Genomic DNA, 9,524 nt, shown 5'->3' with positions numbered 1-9,524 from the left:
TCTCAAGGATTTCGTTCGAACCTCCATTAAATCCAGGTATATTCAAAGAATCCTCTCGTTTACACTTCAAATCATCATCGAAGACTCAAGGTTGAAAATAAACGGTGAATCAAAGTGAAAGTTTCAAAGAAATCAAAAAATTCAAAACGAAACCCTAATTTGAAAAAGTCATGAAGATTCACCGTTCGTTTTCAAGTACGAGTTCAAATTCGTAATCAGAAGAGAAAATAGAACATGTTAGGGTTTCGTTTCATGAAGTTTGAAAACATAAGAACCGAATGATTCAATCCTAGATCTACTCCGATCTGAACTTGCTTTCAAGAAAACGTTTCCAAAATAATGAAGAGGAGAGAAAGAGCTTTAAGAAGATGTACTTAGTTCTCAGATCGGAGAAGGTTGAGACTCCGACGCGGCGGCGCCACCGTGGGCCACCACGTCGGAGAAGGAAGGTCTCATCGGAGAAGAGAGAGTCATTTGCAGACTCTCTCTCTCTAGGTTTTGTCTTAGAGAGAGAAGGGAGGTTAAAAATGGAGGGTTGGACCGGTTTCTTGATTATATATGCATTCAAGCCGGTTCAACCCGTTCCTTCAACCCTAACCCGGTCCATTCTCTTCATTTTTAGCCCAATAACTGTCTTATACCCTGCCTGCTCTTTGCGCCCCCCACCCCTGTGTGTTTCTTGCTAAAATCTACTGTTCATACCCCCTGCATGTTCAAAAATCTTTTAAAAATTCCAATTAAATTTCCATAGGTTCTTGATGATATTCTTGATATTTTTATGACATTTTACATGGTAAAATTTGATAAAAAAAATATGTATAGCATTTTTCCTTATTTTTGTTAGAATTAGCAACTTTCTTGCACTTTTTAGTCCTAAAAACCTTTAAAAAAATTCCTAAAAAAAATTCACATAGGCTTCTTAATATTTTTGTAGCATTTTGTGATAATTTTCACATGTTAAAATTGGTTAAAAAATAAGGTGCTAATTTTCCTGGTATTTTTGTTATATTTCGTGCTAAAAATGAATGAAAATTTACTTGATTTTAATCCAATTTGCTTGATGAATGTTGGTGACCTATACTACTTGAGTTCATAGGATTTTAGCTACTGTTTGTGTTTAATTTTGTTGCATAATTGTGAATTTTGGTAGGTTACTTAGCTTACAAGTCATTAGGGAGTTAAATAATGTAAATATGCTCCAAATTTGTTTTAAAATGTCAAGTAAATCATGTAGCCTTAATTCCCATTCCAAAACTTGTTTCTAAGCCTTTAAAATGTAATTGGAATGTGAGAATTATAGGTCACTTGGTTCTTGCATTTTATGAACAAATTTTAGCCATGTTTGCACTTGTTTTCTATCTTTTATATTCTAGCATTTCTCCTACTTCATTTCCTTTGATATTGTCATGTCCTACTAACCTTTTCATTTCATGTTTCATATTCATCATAAGCATCTCTATTTCATCCCATATTCATCTCTATTTCCTTCTTGCAACTTAATTTGTATCAAAGTTAGAATGTAAACACTTAGGAGTTCTTGTAATATTTTACTTTCATGCTTTTAATTTCTTGGCAAAGAGGCCATAGAATGTATCTAGGGTATGATGTAAAGGACAATGGACTCTAATGATGTACACCGACACAAGCACCGACACATGCACACACATCACTATATAGCTAGAATATGCATGTTTAGATGTATGCTTAGGATTGTATGTTTAGATGAATGCCTAGGATTTATACTTAGAAAAAACCAATTTTCCAAACAAATGTGAACAACTTCACTCAAATCTTTTCCAAATAAACCTTGGGATCCAATATCCCATTGTATTTTCTTTTCCATTTTCTTAACCAAATTTCAATGAAAATAATCAAACTTTGACTTCTTTTGCAAATGACTAATTCAACCTCACAATTTTCCAATCTCATGCCCTTGAGGCCTCTTGCTATTCTTCAAACTCCAATTTTCAAACTTAAAATCGACCAACAAAAACAAAAACATTTTTGAGAGAGAACTACGGTGGATTTGATCCCTTAAACGGGTACGTAGGCAAGGAACAAAATTCCTTCAATTCAACTAAAATAAAAAAATTCAAACACATTCTTCTCCCTCCAATTCTTCATTTAGTAACTTTTAGGTGTAAATAACATTTTCAAATAGCATTTAAAAAATAAAGCGCGCGCGTAGAAATTAAAGACGGTTCCTATAGGTTACTATAGTCGTTATGGGTGCCTAACACCTTCCCGTAGCGAAAACAACTCCCGGGCCTCGATTCTCAAGGGTTTTGCTTACTTTTTCCCTTCCCAAGAAAAAAATAAGATATCATCGGTTTAAAAGGTTCAAACGTAATCAATGTTTGACACCCGAAAACCAAGATAAAACAATGGATTATATATAAAAAAAGTATTATTGCATGGAGGCTCAACGGGGTCTAGCATCAAGGTGAGAAAAACACAAGAAGGGTTGAATTGTGTTGCTTTTTTATGATTTTTTTTTTAAATGTTTAAACAAAATAGAGCAAGCAAGATGATCAGAGAGAGTGAGAAGAGAGACAACACAAGAAAATTATCCTGGTTCACCCCACAATCTGATGTTAGTTCAATCTCCTTGCACTTCCAAAGAATTTTTCACTATAATCGCATATGATTACAATTATTTAGACACACAAGAGGACTTCTACAATCAGAGTTTACAAAATTTGAATGTGTTTAAACTTTTGTACTCAAAGAGTGATAAACTAACTTTAATTTCAAGTAACTTCTAACACTAAGAAATTCTAAGATATAAAGGTTGTAAGAATTTTCTAAGTGTTTGTGCGCTTTTGAATTTGACAGAGTTTTTACACTTGTAAAATATGTGAAGTTTCATAAGTTCTTCAACTTCTCAGGTCCTTATATAGGAGAGAAATAAGAGAGCCGTTGTTTGAAGAGTGTCAGCGCATCAAGTTCGTCCTTGGGAAGCTTTGATCAAATTTGAAAACTTTGCCTCTAATTGATAATGCCATTGAATAATACTAGATGAGTCCTTTGCTTCTTTTAGATTGATCTGGACCATTCTTTTTTCCTTTGAAGTTCTTTGTTTATTTCTGCACATAGTCATAAGAAGACAAACAATACGATCAAAATTTTGAACGCGACATTCCTTTAGAAGAAGACAAAACTGGTCTGATTCTCCCAGATTGCTAATGTGTCCTTCAGAACTTGCTTCCTTCATGGTATGATTCCATTGGAACTTGTTCTCATCATATTCTTTCAGGCTTGATGCATCTTTATGCTTGATGATATTGAGCCAAAAATGTTGAGAGAGGTTAGTCCTATAGATGTTGAGAATAATACGCACACATGATGAGGGATTAAAATACTCAATTTACGTGACAAGTTGCTGGATCCTAATAAATGTTGTGACAATACTTCTTCCAACCTAAAGAGGCTTTGCATAATACTCCTCTTGATAAGTTGTGATTTTACCACATGAAGACCTGTTTAGAATACTAAACTCAAGAGGAGGAATTTCTTGATCTTTAGGAATCTAAAAGAGGTCCTTCTTTTTACCTATAAAGTGATTATAATACTCAACTCAAGATACATGATTGTTAGATATTATGGAATCTATAAATGGTTCTTGTAGTTGTCTCTTCAGGCATTATTATAAAAGGTTCCTCATTGGGTTGTTAAGAAGATCATTGATGGTACTTATTATGGTATAATGGAACAACATAACAAACATATAGACTTGATCTGTTAAGATAATAAAAGGATCATGTTGAGACTTGATGATAGTTGGTTCGGCAATGGGATGTTCAGAAGATCAAAGATGCGACTTCTATTGGTCTGGTGGGACCTAACCCAAAACAAACAAGCCTTTTTATGTTCATTATACAAGAGTCTTGACAAGTCTTTGACAAAAAATATGAAATCTAAGAGTTTGTCGTTAAAATTTTTTGGCCAATTTGGTTGATGACAGTGCATCAACACTAGTTATTTAGTCATATTTAGGTCTTTATTATAGCATTTAGAGAGTCAACTGCAATGAATTCATGGTGAAATCAAGCCAAAACAGGAACAAGAGCTCAAGAGAAGAAACTTCAAGAAACCAAGGAAAACTGCCTAAAACTCAAAGCATCGTGCCACGTTTGGTTATGTTCGTGGCACGTTGAAGGAAGCGTGGGACAAAGATTCATCTCTGGAAATTTCGTGGCACGAAGCAACATGCAACGTGCCACGATGGTTGATTTTGTCTGCTGCCACGTAGGATTAATGAAGCATCGTGCCACGACCAACCCGTAACGTGGCACGATGATGGGCTTTTCTGAAACCCTAATTTCTTTCTATAAATATCCAGCTGCTAGCAAGGGTTTTGGTACTGATTATTATTGCGATTTTGAGCACTAAGGACGACAGGAGACCAAGGAACGAGCCCTGAATCTCATACCAACACCCCGTTGGTTAGATTTATGTATGTTTTCTCTTGTTAATACTTATGATTGTTTAGCTATGAGTAGCTAAACCTTTAGTTTGGTTAAGCCATGATGAAACTTTTGTAATATATGATTTTGTAGTTGAACTCTCTCTATAATCAATGCTATTCAGTTTTTATTCAGAATTACTTGTGTTTATTGCTTTTCATGTTATCGTTTTGTATGACTACTAGCCCTAGCTTCTTGCAATCACATGAATCGATCTTAGGAATTGAATGACTATTAGCCCTAGCTTTTAATCCTGAAATAGTAATTTTGTTTAACTCAACACTAGGAACCTAGAGATAGGAAATTGAGGGTTATGATACATGAATTAACGTTCCAATATTGCTTCCGCGGTTATTCAATCACGTTAAGAGATTAATAGGGTTATAACTTAGGAAAGGACTTTGATGCGAGAGATTGATCAAAGTCACTTAGTTAATTTATCGTAAAAACTGAGTAGTAATTGAGAGTAGAGAGAGGTAGACTTTTTCATATAAAGCAATAGTGGATTCACCGGCTTAACCATTCATCTCAATATAATTTTCTTTCAAACTCTTTCTACTTTAATCAACTCTGATTAAAACCAAACTTTACTGCCAAGGGCAACAAAATACAAACTTTACACATCCTAACATATAACGTGCTTGCTATAATTGAAATTAACACAGTCCTTGTGGATCGATATTTTTACTACTTCGATAGTTTTTGGTACACTTGCCAGATTTCTATCAAGTTTTTGGCGCCGTTGCCGGGGACTGTTGAATTATTTCAACAAGGCAATTACGTTATAATTTAGGGTTTTTGCAATTTAATTTTCTGTTTTTAATTTTTATTTTTCTGTTTTCATATTGACTTGATTACTTTGCGTTGTGCAGTGCTACTAAGGTATTTTGTTGTTTATGCAAGGTAAACAGAGCTCAGACGACTTAGAGTACGATCCGGAAATTGAAAGGACTGCTAGAGCACTTCGGAAAGCTGTCCGATCGCAAAGGTTAGCTCAGTCCGTTCCACCGGGTGTTCGAGAACAAATACCGGAGCCACTCTCAACTGAATCTGAAACAATCTCTTCTCCTAAATCTGCAACTATGGAAGGAGAAGGTGTTGTACCACCGAGGCCTAAGCTAGGAGACTACGGGTTAGCCACTCATCGCGGTCAACTGACCCACACTTTTCAACCAGCTAACCCCGTAGCTTTCGACATCAAGACAACTGTCCTCAACGGTTTGAGGGACAAGCAATTCGATGGGACTGAAGCTATGAGTCCTCATGAACACTTGAGCCGCTTTGCTGAAACCTGCGAGTTTTGTGTGCAACCAGCCACCGTGACTGAAGCACAAAAGAAGCTAAGGCTGTTTCCTTTCACCTTGACGGGAAGAGCAAAAGATTGGTTGCTAACAATACCAAACGGGATTGTCCAAACATGGGAAGAGTTAGAGCTGAAGTTCTTGGAGAAATATTTCCCTATGTCTAAGTATTGGGACAAGAAGATGGAGATCTCTAACTTCAAGCAAGGATAAGGTGAATCATTGTATGATGCTTGGGAGCGATTCAATTTGCTTCTTAAGAGGTGCCCTAATCATGAGTTCACCGAGAAACAATACCTCCAAATCTTCACTGAGGGGGTAACACCAAACACTAGAATGTTCTTAGATGCTTCCGCGGGAGGTAGTCTCAAGAGCAAAACTGATCATGAAGTCCAAGCTTTAATTGAGAACATGGCTGGAAATGAGTATCGTGCTGAAGCGAAAAAGAAAGAAAGAACAATGAAGCTTCTAGGAAGATGCTTGAAACTCAACTGGGGCAATTAGCTAAGCAATTGGCTGAACAAAGTAAAGGCGGATTCTCAGGTAACACTAAAGACAACCCTAAGAATGAGTCTTGTAATGCTATTGAATTGAGGAGCAAAAAGGTTTTGACACCTTTAGTTCCAAAAGCTCCAAAGAAGGTTGATGAAGTAGTTGAGGTGGAGGAGAATGATGTAGTTGGAAAAAATGATGAGGGTGTAGTTGAAAAAGAAAATGATCATGGAGTAGTTGAAAACGAAAGGAAGAAAAAAATAGAGGGAGAAAAAAGTGAGAAGTTAATTGATGAAGATTCAATCTTGAGGAAGTCGAAGAGTCAAATTTTGAAAGATGGAGACAAACCACAGGTTATTCCATCATATGTGAAGCTTCCATACCCTCACCTTTCGAAGAAGAAAGAAAAGGATGAAGGTCAATTCAAGAAGTTCATGCAACTTTTCTCACAACTTCAGGTGAATATTCCTTTCGGCGAAGCTCTTGATCAAATGCCGTTATATGCTAAGTTCATGAAAGACTTGTTGACTAAACGAAGGAAGCCTAAGGATGATGAGAACGTTGCACTTTCTGAAAATTGTAGTGCTATTCTCCAAAAGAAGCTACCACCTAAGCTAAAGGATCCTGGTGCTTTTACTATCCCTTGTTCCATTGGATCTGTAGACATTAATAGAGCTTTATGTGATTTAGGAGCAAGTATCAACTTGATGCCTCTTTCAATGATGAAGAAGCTTGGATGTGGTGAGCCAAAACCAACAAGAATGACCATTACTTTAGCTGATCGGTCAATCTCTTATCCTTTTGGTGTACTGGAAGATGTGCTAGTCAAGGTTAATGACTTGATGTTTCCAGCAGATTTTGTGATCTTAGACATGGCTGAAGATGAAGAAATGCCACTCATACTGGGAAGACCTTTTCTTGCAACTGGTCGTGCGTTGGTTGATGTTGAGATGGGAGAGTTAATGCTGAGATTCCATAAGGAGCAGGTGGTGTTCAATATCTTTGAGTCAGTGAAGCACCAAGATGAGAACCAAAAGTGTTACCGAATTGACGTTGTTGAAGGAAAAGTTGAAAATGAATCCCATGATGCTCAACCTAGGCCACCTATGGGAAGAGCAATTGTTAAATCTATAGAGAGTGAAGAAGTGGTTGAAGATGTTGAGTAGAAGGAGTATGTTCAACAATTTAGAGCAAGCATGGAACAAAAGCAGCAACACTCATCTAGAGAAACCATTGACAACAAGTGTGAGGGATCGAAAACTTGGAACGATATGACGAAGACTACTCTCTCTAATCCATGTGGTGTATGGGCTTATAAGAAGATTCCCTTTGGAATGCATAATGGGCCGGCTACCTTTCAATGGTGTATGCTTTCGATTTTCTCAGATACAATAGGAAGAGTTAGGAGGTATTATAACAAAGGGTTGGTAAGGAACAAGCCTTCTTATAAAAATGTTGAACTGAGAAAGTCTGGTATACAAGAAACTTTAAAGGGTAAAGAGCAACAGCTGAAACTGGACCATGAAGGAGGACTCCCAAGCAATGAAGAGGGAGAGACGTCAAATGATCTTTAGGGATCACCATAAGTCAAGCTAGTGACGGTAAAGAAGCGCTTAATGGGAGGCAACCCATCGGATTTAAATCCGCTCAGGTATTGTTTATATTTATTTATTGCATTTTCATAAACCAAAAACAGCAAAAATATTTTTAGAAAGCTGAAAAGAAAATTTTTTCGTTAAACCTAGACCAACGTGGCACGATGGTTCTTCATCGTGGCACGTTTTGAGAGAAGCTTCAACATGGTTCGCCACTGGAATTATCGTGACACGAACCCTCTCAAAACGTGGCACGTTTGCTGGAAGAACGATGAACGTGGCACGATGGTTCTATGATCGTGGCACGTTTCTGCCCAGAACAATGATCGTACCACGTTTTCCTGCATCGTGGCACGTGAGTGGGAAGTTTTGAAATCATTTGACCGTTACAAACCTGTTCGTGGCACGACCATCACCCAACGTGGCACGATGACCCTTTGCCTATATATACAGGCTTCACAAATTTTTCACAACTTTCACTCTCCCTTACCGAAACTCTGCCCAAATTTCGCCCTAATCATCTTCATCCTCTAAAATTCGTTCTTAACCCTCAAGTCATCATCCCAACCACCCCTATACACAACCTAGCTCACATATATCACCAACCCCTTAATCTGTAACCCCATATTCAACCAAATCTTTCTTTCACTAAACCTAACCCACAAATTCACCCTCTCCCTTTATCCAAACATTTACCTTAACCCTAAAAATGGCCTCATCATCCCACAAACGTTCTAGAACAACCCGTAACACTCAAGCAACCCAACAACCACCCGAACCCTCTTATGAGAAATTTGAAGATGATGTGCATGCCGAACGGTTCGAGAAAATCAAAGGATTCAAGTTTTCTGGCGAACGTAAGTTCAATTTCATCAATCTCCAGAGGTACCCACAATTTGAAACTACGATGAATGCCCTTGGGTGGAGAAAGTTGAACGATTTGATTACTAAAGAGGGCAATCGTACTATTGCTCTTGAATTCTTTGCAAATGCTTATGAAAGGACAGATAATGTTGCCTTTGTGCGTGGGAAGAAGATTGATTACAACCCTAGAGCCATCAATGCACTTCTAGGGTTGAAGCCTCCAAGAGATTGTCATGTGGAATGGAGGAGGTCGAGGAGTCAAAGAAATTTTCCTACCGACGATGAGCTAATGCAGATTTTGCATGAAATTGGAGAGGTGGGAGTGGATTATGCGCGGTCTAGAGCTACTGGTCTTCCTACAAGGATGGATGTGGTAGATCTCAAGCCACAATACAAGGCTTGGGCTTCATTCATTCATTCTACTTTGGAGAGTGTGTCCGCTACTTTTGAATTGCCTATGGAACGGTTATACATTGTGGAGGCGATCATTTTTGGACATGGGATTAATGTTGGGCGTTTGATCAACTTGAGCATTCAACAAATGGCAGATTGTGGAACTTCAGTCCATTTGGGGCATGTTTGTTTGATCAACGCATTGTGCAAGGCGAAGGGTGTACCTGAGGAGCATGGGGACATCATGTTAAAGTCAAAGGGAGACATTGACGATACCGCTATGGTGAAGTTTGAGAAGAAGAAGGGTCATGAGGGACCCCCGGTTCGGAGAGAGCGTGGAGGTTCGTCTCAGGCACAACCTATGCAGGAGGATGCGCCTCAATACCCACCGCTACACCCGATGATGATGGATT

General features: G+C 37.9%; 1 non-coding gene across 1 annotated transcript; it reads right to left on the bottom strand.

Annotated features, from left to right (window-relative positions):
• Positions 1–5,941: 5,941 nt before the first annotated feature.
• On the bottom strand, positions 5,942–6,048 carry LOC146922642 (small nucleolar RNA R71). Its single transcript, XR_015013018.1, has one exon. It is a non-coding gene; the product is annotated as a small nucleolar RNA R71 (small nucleolar RNA).
• Between the last annotated feature and the right edge of the window lie 3,476 nt (positions 6,049–9,524).

This window comes from Medicago sativa, chromosome 5 (genome assembly GCF_051527215.1).
Source record: "Medicago sativa cultivar Bolivia chromosome 5, Bolivia_mono, whole genome shotgun sequence".
Classification (NCBI taxonomy): domain Eukaryota; kingdom Viridiplantae; phylum Streptophyta; class Magnoliopsida; order Fabales; family Fabaceae; genus Medicago; species Medicago sativa.
Note: the sequence above shows the minus strand (reverse complement) of the source record. Positions and strands in the feature narration are given on the sequence as shown.